The sequence below is a fragment of the Aulonocara sp. 'chitande type north' Nkhata Bay genome, linkage group LG14 (assembly GCF_057382095.1).
Source record: "Aulonocara sp. 'chitande type north' Nkhata Bay isolate Kocher_YH1m ecotype deep benthic linkage group LG14, A_spYH_male_GT1.1, whole genome shotgun sequence".
Classification (NCBI taxonomy): domain Eukaryota; kingdom Metazoa; phylum Chordata; class Actinopteri; order Cichliformes; family Cichlidae; genus Aulonocara; species Aulonocara sp. 'chitande type north' Nkhata Bay.
Window position 1 is genome coordinate 13462279 of NC_141357.1, and position 14444 is coordinate 13476722.

The window sequence follows — 14444 nt, forward strand, 5'->3', positions numbered from 1 at the left end:
AATTTTAAAGTGACAGAGGCCCGGGGTTGGAAAGGGTGAGCGGGGTCAGGGAGAGGTCGGGATGGGGGCTTATAAAGGGATGAACTACACACACACACACACACACACACACACACACACACAGTCTGCACAATTTAATGAAGGAACATACGCATCAAAGTCGTGAATTATTATCCACCTTTTCTTAAACCTCTCGACATTTTTTTGTCGTTATTAAGAATTGAATTTAAAGGGGCTGCAGTGTGTTACACGTTTCTTATTTGAGCTATCTTATCATTCAGACTTGAGCTGTATGCCAGGGGGGACGAGTGATAATAATAATAATATTAGTAATAATAGTAGTAATGATAATAAACAGCCTAATTGTTCTCACACACTGAGATCTGGGAATCTCTATACGGGCCATTTGATGCCCATGCGCCACATCTTACGACCCTGGCCTACTCACCTGCTTTCCAAAGCTCACCTCTACATACAACACAACACATTTACTTTTCAACATCAGCTTGGGTTAGTTATTTCTGAATCTGCGTTAAAAAAGAAAAGAAAAAAAAAGAACCTTTTAGCTCCGCGTGCGCCTTCGTGCATCTGCTTTGCCATCAAGATGAGACCAAATGTTGGACATTGTATTTCTTGAGTGTGTGTGTGTTTTAATCTCTCAGTTTAAAGCTGAAACTGATACCGTGAACAATCTGACAAGGGTAGAGAATAACACAGAAACGTCCTTGTTGTCAGTGAGCGGAGTTTATTAGGCAGCTTATAAAGCCAGAGAGAGCGGGGCTTTGGCTGATGAGAGCAGATGATGATGGATAACTCCTTACACTGTGACATTGACCTTCCATCCCAGATAATACCCATTGTTTTGCGAAATCGCGGAGCAAATGTGCAGGAAGGACAGGAAAAATCATGTGTAAATAAGGCAGGACCCGGCCACCGATTCCCATCGTCTCGCGCGCCTTGAGAACCGAGGAGAGACCCCGGTCCGCCCGGTCATTGATTTCCTGCCTCTCCTCGACTTGTCCATTGTTGGAACCCTTTTTAATTTAGCCATAAATTGGGAAAGCTCAAGTCGAATGAGCTGTTCTATTTTCTTCCTGTCAGGATGAGGGATTTGTTTTATGATGCATTGTGTATTAAATACAAGTAATCTGGGAAAGTGATTGCTTCACAGCCTCTCCGAGTCCTGATCGAGGATCCTGATAGAGAGAGAAGTGCGAGGGGTTTTGTGAAAAGGAGGAAATGTGAGAAAAAGAGGCTAAACTCTCGGGGTTTGTGGTATCACCGGGGGTAAATTGGGGTAACGGTGGTATGACCCCCGCACCAACCCCCTCTCACATACACAGACCCACCTACCAACACTCCCCATCTCCATGCACGGGCACGTGAAGGAAAAGCTACAATTCTTTTTCCAGTCAGGAGATGGCGTGCTCAGCTGAACTGAACCTCACTAAAGAAGTGTGAGTGGAGACTTGAGAGTTAAAAAAAAAACCCAACTAATTAGGTGATTCGATTTGTTGCTGCTGTCAAGTGAGCTAAACCCAGCACGGACTTTTGTCATTTCATAATAAAATCCCGCACGACACAAACAAATTCAGAATAAAACCCTGCACATTTGTGACGTATAATTTGGTGATTTGAATGTCTATTTATGACAGCGCTGAGCAGCTGCACTGCGTCATCTCTACACACACGAGCGATCTAAGTTTGTGTGGATATTTTAGCAAAGGGAAAACAGACTCCAGCTGTCACGCGACAAAATAATAACACAATAAAAAAAAATCCATTACAAATAATAATAAAAAAGTGCCCAGCAACGAGCCTACTTTGCTATAAGTCTACTTTTTTTTGTTGACTTTCAATCTTGTGCGCAAAACATCTACACAACAAGGCGTGTAGATGCTAGGTGGGCCATGAAAGATGTGTACGACTTGAATATATAATCACCTGAACGAGCTGCCATAAAAAGCTCTCGAGTCCGCGCTGAACAGACCGATGGGGGTGAATTTAAAACACTTGTTCCTTTAATAAACCGCGAGAATGATTTGCGAGTCGTTGCTCTAATTTATATTTTGTTTGCCGTAAACGCCGTTCTGATGTGCCCGGATTTAATAGACCCGTTTTATCAGAATTATTTCCACGCCTTTGTCATAATGATTGTGACAAACGGTGGGATGGCGAGGTGGAAAAGCTGTTTATCAACAAATTACAAACCAAACACACGCAGGCTTCAGGGTATGTTAGTTCCGACTATATCATGCAACACAGCGTTTCATACTTATTTGATTGGGGAGGATTAAAACGTACAGCATCCGGATAATGTTTAAAGTGCTGTGAAATTCTTGAAAAGGAGTCTCAAATTGCTCAAACAGGCCCCTTTTTTTGCTTGCGGCTTTCTTGTTTGTTTTTAGGAGTTCGGTCACGCAAAGACAAATTCACACATGCATGTAGACACTTTTTATTTGTTTATAAGATCAATCAGCTTCATATATTATCTGAGATTCGGCTTCATGAGCTAACACACTTCCTTCTTCTTCTTAAAAAAAATCCATTAAATATCTTTTAAGCATTTTCTTCTATTTAGAAAAAAAAAAAGAAAAGTGATTTAAGTTTCGGTGCTCTGCAAAGTCAGATGGGACATGCTGGAGAAGAGGGGGGGATTCCCGTGTGGGTTGCAAACTGACTCCAGCAGCAAGCGAACTTGGAGAGCCTATACCCGCTGCAGCCGAGGGGCCACATGGAAACACTGGGAAGGCCTGTGTGGTGCATTCCAGCACATCCTTCAGGAGAGAGCGAGAGAGAGGGGAGAGAAAGAAAATATCGCGGCCAAATCCACATGAAATAGTTCCACTGTTCATGACGAGACCTCCTATTGACACGGCGAAAAGCTGCATTAAGTCTCCATCGTGACTTTATATACCCCCCCCCCCCCACACACACACAACCACCTTTTCCCCTCGCTTTTTATTTCTGCCTAAATGTGGGGCGATTCAATCAAGTGGTTAAAAAAAGTCACCCGGGGCTCAAAGAGACGTCAGGCTCCAGGCGGCACAACACTCTGCGGCTTTGTCTTTTAATTAGCGCATTCATCAGGCAATAGGTGCGCGCAGGAGAATGAGTGGCGCAGTTTCAAGAGTCTTTATTAATAGAGGATGTGCACGGTGCCAATTAGCATTAAAACACGGCGAAGGAAATGAAAGGAGAAAATGTAAATAAAATTTTTTCCTTGGGCCTGGAAGTAGGCCCGTTGTGAGCGGCGTGTTAATCTCCACCTCAGTAATTTGGTTCTGCGGGAGAAGACAGAAGCCCTGCTGCTGTGCCCTGCACTTCATAAATCACTGCTTTATGTGGACAAGGTCAGCACCCTCCCTCCTCCACACCCCCACCTCCATCTCTCTCTACTGGCCCCTCCCGGACCCTCCGCCATGTTTACCCGGCCGCCCGGGGGCTCTCAGGACCAGACCGGCTCACTTCTAATTACTTTGGATTATTTTCATTTGCCGGGGGTCAGGCAGGCATTCCGGCAGAGAGAGCGAGGGATGATTTCTTGACAAATTCTGCGGCCTGCGAGGAACAAGCCCGGTGTGTTTGCTGAATTAGCACATGGTCTTTTTCGCTTTGGCACTGTCTTTGCTTCCCTTTGAGCTCATAATCCAGGGCGCACTCTTTTTTCTCCTTTTTTTTAAGAGTAGAGGATTCTTTCATTTGTGTCCTTGTGGGTAGGTGTATTTTTTAATCGTTTTGAAGTCGACACTTTAAAGTTTGAAAGTGTCAAAACTGGGAAGTAACACCAAGCCTCATGCCCTGAGTGACCCACTCAGTGACACGATGCCCTGAGTGGGATTACTCACGGATTTCTCAGTCGAAACATTAAATGAAAGAAAAATCATTTCCAAAATGCAAAAACAACAGAATTACCACAAAACGTGAAAAAAACAAACAAACTGAGAGGCAATCTCTGCTGCAGAAGCTGAAGTGCTACAAGGGACAGTAAGGGACTAAACTGTTTCAGACAATCTGAGGAGAGGGCGAATGTGAGATTAGATAAGATGCAAAGCTAACTGGGTTTAGGCAACCTGATGGTGTTGTCTGAAGGAAGCAATGGCGGCCTAAGTGACTTGAGAGTCTGTCAGGCGGAAGAGAAGTGGAGACGGGGCTGAGGGCTGGCAGTGATGTACACAAAGTAGTACAGATTGTGGTAATCACAGACACTTCCTCCACAGAGCCTCGGCATATAGGGACACACTGTATTTGGGCTATTGGGTGTGATAAAGCTGCACAAGTGTCAAAGGTCAGGTTTGTGAAACATAAATTCAGTGGGCACACAGCTCCCATACGCATTGGACAGACTGGAAACTTAAACACCTCCCCACCACCTCCACCTCCAGCCTCAGTGGAGAAGGTGGGGGGAGGTAATTAGAGCATGTTGCCTTTTGCCGCAGGGAGAACAAATTGGCTCTAAAACGCTCATAGATATCATCTTTAAAAGAGGCTTTTTATGTACAAGAGGTAAAAGTGGTATGGAACTGAACACGGCACTTCAGATGTCCAAGTGTCACACATTCATTACATTTATTGAGCTCTCTTCTCACGTTTAAAGTCAGGACTCAGCTGTAATACTGTGACAAGCTGCCTTTGACACACCGTGTCCAATTGGAAGGCTAATATTTTAATGTTGGTGGATATCAGACAAGGACGTTACAGCTTTTCGCTGCGACCGAAGAAAATGATCCCGGCAGCCTTGTGATAACAGCTAACTTGATTCTGAACAGGAAACAACTGAAAATAGGTTGATACTTCTCAGAAATCTAAATAAAAAACCCAGCAGCAGATCAAACACAGGCACTCTGTTTCTTCTGCGTATTCGCTTTTATTGGAAGTTTTTTTCTCAAACTGAAGGGGGGGGGGGGGGGGGAAGCGCTTGTTGTGTCGTAGAGAAAAAAAAGAGGGGAACATGAGTGTATAATGGCTATTTTTATATTCAACTTTGCAAGTAGTCAAAACTGAAAAGTGAGAAAGGAGGAAAGTATTCTTGTGTAAGCAGACTGTGGAAGTGTGTTCAGTCTGTTCATCATGACATATAAAGAAACCCACATAGTTGTGACTCAAGAGGATATTACACTGATTTACATTTCCTGGAGATTTTCACTAACCTTTAATATAACTGCTGCTTCACTCTAACCTAACCTTAAAACCTCTATTCATCTAAAAAAAAGCAAAAGACTTATATTTTCAGGTTAACTTAGTCCCTGTAAGGAAGACATGTCCCAGTAATGTGGCTTTCTAAACACATTTAGACCCCCTCCCAACAGGAATACCTGGACCACACACACATGCAGGCATAGGAATCTGCTACCCAGTACAGCGTACGTGGACATGATTAAAGTCAGAATTAGCTCGGAAAACAACAAATCAGTTGCAACAACCTTAAAATGAAGGAAAGCTGAGCGGCTCACACATAACACAGGAACACAGAGTGGCTCCCATTAAAGGCTTCACTGGCTTTCAGTAGCATCAAAGAGGCCCCTGAGTTAGACTGGGATTATATTTAACCCAGGAGCTTGTTGCACTGCGGAGTACAGGGCACATGCTGATGCTGCTGCCAGAACATCATGCTTCTGGCACCGCTCTGATCCAGAGCTTTCATTAAAATGTGGCTTGGGCACAATTTTCTGCAGGAACACACACATGGACGGACACACACGGAAACAACACAGAAAAAGTCAAAAACAAAAACAACGGAGGAAAAAAAACGATTGTCATGTCGAGCAGACTCAGTGACGCGTCGTTCATATTGTATGCAACCTTTCTGTCGCTCGCTTTTACGATAAAATATCTACAAGGCTGGAGGAAAGTGATGTAGTTGACCTATCGGTGTTAAACCTTTATTTAAGAAGTGAACCTTTAAAGTTTAAGAATCTTTTTTGTTTTTATGTGTGGGCCCTGGGATGAGAAGAAAAAAAAACCCAGCTCCAGAAGCCAAGCAAGGGGAGAACATCTGCACCGAAGGGACCTACTGGGGTTTGACTGCAGGGTCTAATAGTGCAAACCCCTGAGCCACCATGCTCATATATAATATACTTAAAATTTCAAAATGCTGTAAAATCATATGAGCTCTAGTTTATACTGACACATTGCTTCATGATAAACGTGAACAGGAGCATAATTAATCAGTCTGCTTTAATACATTTGAATACATCTGTGATTTTATCGAAAGTCATCCAGACACAGAGCCAGACTTACATGAATAAATGCAAAGAGTCCAACAAAACTCCTCCTGTTTGTGTATAAGTCTCTAGAAGGCCTGGGCTTGAGAGATTGCAATCTCACTTGGCACATTTCAGTAGTCAGACTTGATATGACCCATCAGACAAGCTCGTCGATACTCCCCAAGTTCATTCAATTCCAAACCAATCATCCCGGTGTCATACACTTTTGGGTTAATATTCTAACTGTGAGGCCCGGCACTAGGTGAAGATAAATCAGCTTTTATGATGGGTTGTTATGGTTTTTATGGCACTGGGGTTGTGAGGGACTGATTTGGGGATCAATCACCTGCAGGTGTCTGGCAGGGGCCGAGGGGCTGTGAGGATCGATTGAGGATCTAGAGCTGTAGTGATGGAATAGAGGTGTATTCGTGTGTGTGTTGAAATTGGGTGCATTTGTTGGGTATGTGTATTAGTTTGTGAAGGCGTGAGAGAGACATAATGATGAAGGTGTGTATGTGAGTGCTTCGGAGACACAGAGGAGATATATCTGGGGCTGCAGCAGTGATGAAGGGCTGCTGGACTATGACCAGACCATCTCAGCTCTTATCAGAGCCCCCACCCCCCAAACCACCCATTCCTCCCACCTCCACCCTTCTCGATCCACTTCTTTATCTTGGTGGCACTTTGGAAAATCTCATTGTCACAGAACATTTAACAAAGACAAAAGTCTCCGGCTGGCAGCTGGAGATGACTGGCCTGGCAGCTAGTGTGCAGAGTATCCCTCACACGGCCTCCTTCACTCACGTCTTGCTTTTTCTTTTTCTTTTTTTTTCCCCCCTGGGAGAGGCCGGCAATGTGGGCAAAACACCGCCAAAACATACTGACAAGTCCACGTATATCTAGGTGCACAGACGGCTCGAGCGGCCATCAACACACAGACACAATAATCACCCAGAAGTTTGTCAGTTTAACTCTCTCTTTCTGCTTCCCTGGAAACCATGTTTATGCACATTCAACATCTCCCCTGACTGTCAGACGGCTGCTTCCTCCACGCTGTCAGCACAGCACCGGCTGAAACAAAAGAGGCGGAGAGCGAGGCCTAGGGTTTCTGAATTAGAGGAAGTTGGTGCTGATTACGCTGCCACTGAAGAAGCATTCCGATCCTGTTAACCCCTATGTGAGCTGCCAAACTCCAAACCATGCAGTGAAACCGCACTTAGCACACGCCCTCTCCATGCACACAAAAAACATTTCCTCCTCTTGTCTGTTCTTTCCTTTCGCTTTTTTAATGATAATCCTTTGCTTCTTCTGTCCTAGATCTTTCTACATCCATTCTTTTTTCAGCTTTTTTTTTTGTCTCCTCTCTGATGTACTTTGCGCTCTATCATCCCCTTCATTGCAGAAATACAGCAGTTGGCTCTCGTAGGAGGAGGGAACATTCCACCTTCACACCCTTACCTCTCTATCCCTGATGAATGTCTTCACTCCACTTGTTTATAAGATAGAAGGGGTTATTCATAATCAAGCCCAAGAGAGTATGTACACACTGTGGACATCCTGATAGAAAGCAACGTATTAAATTTCTGTTTGTTTGACAGGAGCGCTGTCTCTCTCCTTCTCCTTGACAGGAAGACCCCCATCCATCCAAGCCGGGGCGCGACCCCAGCAGCACTCCCCCCTCTTTCTCTCTCTCAAGAGCTAACACATATTAAGTAAATGAAGAGTCTCTTCAGGCCAGCGGGAGATAAACGAGCTTCTTAAACATTTTAGGAGTGGCAGTTTGATCTGGTGCTGGTGGGTGTTTACGACGTAACTGCAGCAGAGTTGCGTTTGTGATGTTACCCATCTAAGTGTGTTTATACTGAAGGGAAGATTGTCCCGATCTTCAAGCCAGGTGCTGAAGCTCTGTGTCTGTTTGAGATGGAGGGTATGCTTATGCCTTCTGGATGTGTGTGTGTACATTCCCTTTAAGTGTGTGCGGCTCCTAGGCCAAATCCTGTTCAGACAGGCAGACGGTGTGTTTGTCCACATCCCAAGCAGGAGCAGGTTCATGTTAGGGTGTCTGCTCTGATTCTACCCCAAGCTTTTCCTCCTGTCTTTCTGTCTCTTTCTCTTTTCTATCTTTCTCTCTGTGATTATTGTCATTGTGGTTGTTTAAAAAAAAAGAGAAAAAAAGAAAGAAAAAACACTAGCAGGGGGAAGTGTAGAAGGGGGGTGGAACTGGGGAGGGGAAGCACGACAGAGCTGAGGTGGGTTGGTGGCAGTGGTGGTGGTGGGGAGGGCTATAAGGCCCCGAGGGTGGGTATAGGGTTTTGGTGAGGGCTCGGGGGTTGGTGGTGAGGTGTGCTTGGAGAGAGGGCCCTGGTGTAATCTCAGTGCTGAATAGACGGAGCTCTTAATAGAATCCCGTCGTCCGGCTGCCACCGAGAGAAACAAGAGCTGTAATGGATGGGCTCAGCTCTAGCTCCCACTTTCCCCCCTGTGACCCCTGCGTTGGTCAGAAGTAAGAGCTAAAGAAGCATTGTAGCCTCAGGCCTGATTGAATGGGGAGGGAGGGAGGTGGCGGTGGCAGTGGTGGCAGCGGGGGTGGAGGGGGTAGCCGCGCTGATAGACCAATTTCCCACTACTGCGAGCAGCAGGGCTTGATTGATGAGGGCTGGTGCTGGTGAGAGGAGGCCCATCACATGCGATCACATAAATACTTATTCAGCTCGAATTGGGCCTGACAAGCCTTACGACAGCTTTGTGCTGTCACAGATATCATTGGAAGGAAAACGCTCCATTAATCATGTGTAATTAACTTTTCCAAAGGGAGGTTCGGCTTGGAACCAGTACTAACCCACTCAGTACCCAGATAAAAAATTTCAGCATCTTAACTGGGATTGGAGAGGTCTTATTAAAAACTCGAACCAGTTTCCCTCGAGCCGCCCCGTTTGTACAGGAAACGGCTTCATTAGTATCGGTTTAGGACTCTAATGGGCTCAATACAAAGCCTCCTCTCTCAAACCCAGCCGTGTTCAGTGGCCTTACAGTGCAATATCCTGTGAGCGCACACGCCCATAATGTTCCCTGTTTGAAGTCAGAGCAGAACCCATCTGAACGCCTGCCACTGGTTAACTACCTTGACCCTCCCATAAAGTAGTGTGGAGGAGTGAATGTTGGAGAGCCCGACAAGCTGCGTGGTGTCATTTTCTCTTTCTGTCTTTCTGTCTTTAGGTAAAAGGTACCCTACCCATGGGAGTAAACTGGACCAGGGCCCCCTTTGTCTTAAAGCAGCGGACCAAATGATCTGCCACACACAAACACATATACACAAACACGCACCAACTGATGAATGCACCGACCGAGTGCAAAATCTAATCTGATCAGCAGTCCTCCTTCAGCATTCTAATGCTGCCCACCTGCAGCTTTGTAGCTACACAGATGAATGTAATGTAAGCAGTTGCAATGGAGAGAGACAGAAAACAATAAAGGGCTAAACAACCATGTACCTTGACCTGAAACTGGATTCCAAGTTCTTTCAGGAAAATCAGATAATATCTTAGATACACCGAATGATCCGAAAGTACATTTGGTTCCACAGTTAAGAATGCACGAGATGTAGATGCGACGTAGTTATGTCAATGGATCAGGCATCAGGAATCATTTTCACCAAACATTTTGACTCTCACAGTGTACCGTGTGATTGGTCTACACTTTTAAATAACCAAGGGTGCTAAATTCAGGTGATAAGAGTATTTTCTTAAAAATGTACTGCCGTTGTGGGGTGGGACTCAGCATAGAGGCATAGTCTATGATTTCACCACACATCCTGTTTTTACACCGTTGGTTCTTGAAGGCATCATGTTTCTATGATGGAATTCAGACGTGGTCATCACATGCTTCAGTGCACACTGCTCATTAAATTATATCATTTACCTGAATGGAATAAAGTCAAGAGCAAAGCTTGTATTTTGCCAGACACGCTTAGGCATCAACCTCACAAACACGTACACAGGACCTTTCGAACTCAGTCATCTCTCTTCTCCTGTTGGTCATCGGTGGTCATTTCCTCTAGACATCATCCTCACTGTTGCACAGACTTGAATCATTTCCTTCCTGTTAATTATCTCTGTCTGGACGTCTGAGAGAAAGAAGATACACTACAACTTGTTGAACTAGTTAGGAAGATACCACACGTATTGCAGTGCAGTATGTTCGTCATTATTAAACAAAGTTATACAATGACCAAAGATAATGCTACCCGCAAAGAAATAAGGGCTACAAGAACATGAGGAGGAGGACATAAATGATTGGGATCTTTGTGAGGTACACGGTGAGGAAAAACAGCTTTAATTATTGGCTGCCCTGGTCACCTCTCCAGAGAATCATTAATTAAAGTTGAAGTCCTTAAGGTGCTTATTCAGAGTGTCTAAACCAGATTAAAGGCCTGTAAAGTAAACTAGAGACAGGTTCATTTATCATTATGTACTTTACACCGACGAGTGACTTTTTTTCCCTTATGAGTTTTTAAGGTAACGTCCTCTTTAAACAATGAATTCTAATTAATTAATTCTTTGTAATCCCAAACAGCAAAACTCAACAATAAAAGCATAAACTGAGTTTATTGTGCATTTGAATGAAAGTGATGAATTTTTAATGTTATTACACTGAGGCCTTTATAGCCCATCCTGGGAGAATCCGGATATAATGTGTAGATTTTCTTTCTCACAGACAGCACACAGCAGGAAACACACAGTGCGCCTTAGAAACATTCAAACTGCTGGAAATTGTCTGTGTGGTTTAGGCAAAAGTCCTTGTGACCTTCAGCAACCGCTACAGTCTGAAATTCAGATGTATGAAATTAAAACTTTCATTGGTAAGTTGGTTCGGATTTAGTGAATGCACATTTTCCCTAGCGACTGCTGGTTGCCAGGGGGTTACTGACCAGTCTGCAGCGCTGTGTGACTTTAGCTTGATGTTCTTACATGCACCTCTGCTAGAATAAAATGGCTTAAGTTAAGATTAACTGCACTTACTGACAGAAATTCAGTGTTTTTAGTTCATCAGTTTGCTCTCTGTTGCTCTCCTGACATGATAATTTTGACTAATTAGATGAAAGTTGTGGTGGTGGTGCTTTGACACACAGTGTGAGGTAATATTAAAACTCAACCCATCACCAACGTGTCATATATGGATGCCTGATCAGGAATTTCAATACAGTGCACCCTAATAGGATTTCTTTTTCAAGATGTTGGGTTAATCTTAGGATACTCTATTTTAAGTTAAAATAAGACCTTTTCTTAAACCTAAAGCTAGACCTCTACACCTTTAACATATGCCTGTAGTTTTGTGATAACAGGTTGGTTTTTGTACATAAACCTCTGAAAAATCAAGTTTTTCATGCTCCTTATTCTGACCTGTATGAGGATTAACAGCCTGGGTATTAAAGAAGAGTCAAGGGAGAATGGGCTGTATGCATGAACAGTTGAGAGGTGACAATCTCAAAGACACAAATAAGAGAAAAATTAAGTCTTCATTCTCAGGGAGAAACAAACAGGAATGCATATGTGAAACTGCATTCAATTATGTTGGTGGAGATGTGGAACAGTTCCACAGACGGGTAGTTAAAGGCATACTACAACCAGACGAGGAATAAGTTGGAGAGTGTGATAGAAAAGAGTCACTGGGTGAAAGGTCAAATACATTCACTCAGCTTAATTTGACTTATATATAGCAAATGCAGAAAAGCTCATCTGCTCTCATACTGGCCTCCCTCTCACTCAAAAGCAGGGCTTCAGCTCTCACTTGTTACCAACAATGCCCCTCATTCTCTCAAAACTGTATTTAATTGACAATTTTCATGGCTTTCCTGTGAGACGTGTTCATAAACTGTTCAAAGAATCCAAATTGCCAGATGACACAATAACACTGCCTATTTCTCATTGTGCACATCTGGAGTCGGGCTTGGGTCTCGTCAGTCTCATTTGGCACAGCTGAAGGAAAGTAGCGATTGTTAAAACCCTTTAAAATAAGCTATCCACTGTCAACTGGAAGGGGACAGCAGACTGGCTGAAAATCGTTTTTTTCCCCCCTCTCATTTACTGATGGGACTTTGCTAAAGGGAGACATTGGCCACTGCAGTTGGTTTGTCAAAAACAGGCCATTGGCAAAGCTTATAGCTCGGGTTGTGCTCTTAGCCTGGGCTTTGCCCCCTTCAGACAGATGCTAGCTAAGTTGAAGAATGGAAAGAGGAGAGAAGAGGAACGTGAAGAGGAAGAAGGCCTTCTTGGTAAAATGGCTCTCAGTGTTAATCAGAGACTTCACAAGAGCCAGAGTCATCACCTCAGGACAGAAAGACTGAGAGAATGAGGGTAGGCACAGAGGTGAGGAAACGAGAGATGACTTTAATAAGAGATAGACAGCAAGATGGAGAGGAAAGGAAGGAGGCGAGGAGCGCCGGCTACATTCCTGTGGCCACAGCTGTGGGAGCTGCAATCACTAAAATGTAGCGCTGTCTCAGTGCTGGAGATTTCTGGACATGTTACAAACGAAATAAAACAGCACGACATGTCTGTTTTTTGAATCAAAGAGGAGACTAGCAATCAACATGCTGGGGTTTACACTACCTCCCTCCCTCCTTCATTCTTGTCCTCCCTCCATCCTTCTCTCTGGCTGACTGTCAGTCCCTCAGTGGAAGGGATGACCCCTTCTCTGTCTCTATATTTGCCCCTCTTTGTTCACCACTGGCCAGTTAAGGCAGGCATCTGAGGTTGAGGCCATCGATCATTGGCCTGACAGCGGGCCCCAGGCAGAGATGGCCCTGTTATTTGGACTCTGTGATGACTTCCTCAAAAAGGGGCCCCTCCTTCCCTCATAGGGCTGGCATGGTTGAGGTTTGGTTTGGAGCCTCCATACCTTCTCTGTATGTCCATAGAAAACACATCGAACTCACTGGCTGCATGTTTGGGTCACGCTAGGGTTAGCAAGACAGATAGAGTGTGGAGTGGGAGTAAAATAGGTCGAGAGAGCTGGAAGCTTGCTGTGTTTGAATCTACTTGGTAGCTTCTCCAGTCCCTTGGAGAACTGCAATGAAGACTTTGGCAGCAGTAATAACAGAAGTCAACACAGTAGATTTGAGAAAAGGAAACAAAAAAGCAACAGCTGGAGTGCCTCATTTGTGATTTGTCTGTGTTCTGTCAGACAAGACACAGCAACACTACTTGCTAAAGTACATTTTAAGCCATTATTTAGATCTTTGTGCATGTTTGATTTAGGTTTGCTCCCCCTCCTTCTTCTCACATGACAGTGTGTGAATGTCCTTAAAAAGATGTTAAAAAACAAGGTTTATTCCTCGCATACTACTACTTTGCTCCTCCAATGCATCCCTTCCCATCATTCTGCCTCCTCCTCAACTCTTTAGCTCAACACCCCCTCCCCTCTGTTCTCCCGTCTCCCTCCCCACACTCCCTCTCAGGCACTAGACAGCGACTTTGTAGAGCAGCAGTTGTACTATTGTCTTGCTGCTCACATCGCATCATCATTACAGTTGGCTATAATTGAAAACAGGAGTCTTTCTATTAGGCTACATGGTGACATGGGTATCTGTCTCTTCTGATATTCCCACACTGGCTAATTTCCTCCCTCATCTGCATTCAGCAGAGCAGAGACAAGAGAGCATGACAGTGGATATGGACTCTGATAAAGACTCTGATAACTTTATGGTGATGTACTCCCACTTGCATACTTTTATATATAGGAAATGTATCAAACTTTGAAAAATTACAGAAAAAAAACATACTTCAAAATTTATTTCATGGCCTTAGCTGAGATTCATCCCTTCCATGTTTTATGTTCTTTTTGTTCTTTTTAAAAAAATAATATCTTTCTAGCCTAGAGTCTGTGCAGTAAATGCTTGCCATAATGCTAAGCCCGCCTAACAAAGGGTGCACACACTTCATTAGCACTGTCCGTGAGAAGGAAGGAATCTTACACATGGAATCACTCCTGAGCTCCCGTCTCAGGCTACTGCTGTGCAGAGCCTGGACTCGCTGGCTTCCTTCCTTCGAAATCCTTCTGGCCCCTGCCTAAACACAATGCACAATTTGTTCATATCCCGCACCAAAGAAAAGGGAGATACACAAAGCGCAGGAGATAAGGTTTCAAACTGTCTTTGCACTCGCAGGTGTGGAACTTTTAAAGCATTAAAAACGTGATTTAGTCCCCCGCCCCACTACCCCCTCCCTCTCCTCCTAAGCT

The 14444-nt window shown here is 44.3% G+C and overlaps 1 protein-coding gene across 13 annotated transcripts in view; it reads right to left on the reverse strand.

Moving 5' to 3' along the window:
* Window positions 1-14444, reverse strand: part of mecom (MDS1 and EVI1 complex locus) — a 126271-nt gene that overhangs the window by 27856 nt on the left and 83971 nt on the right. The window contains exon 1 of one of the 13 annotated variants that reach the window (XM_086261080.1): window positions 1-5. This exon is cut by the window's left edge and continues 892 nt beyond it. The exons of the other annotated variants lie outside the window; for them this stretch is intronic. The gene's annotated coding sequence lies outside the window, so the exon portion shown is untranslated. Of the gene's footprint in view, window positions 6-14444 lie in introns of those variants that run through there. 13 annotated transcript variants of the gene reach the window in all.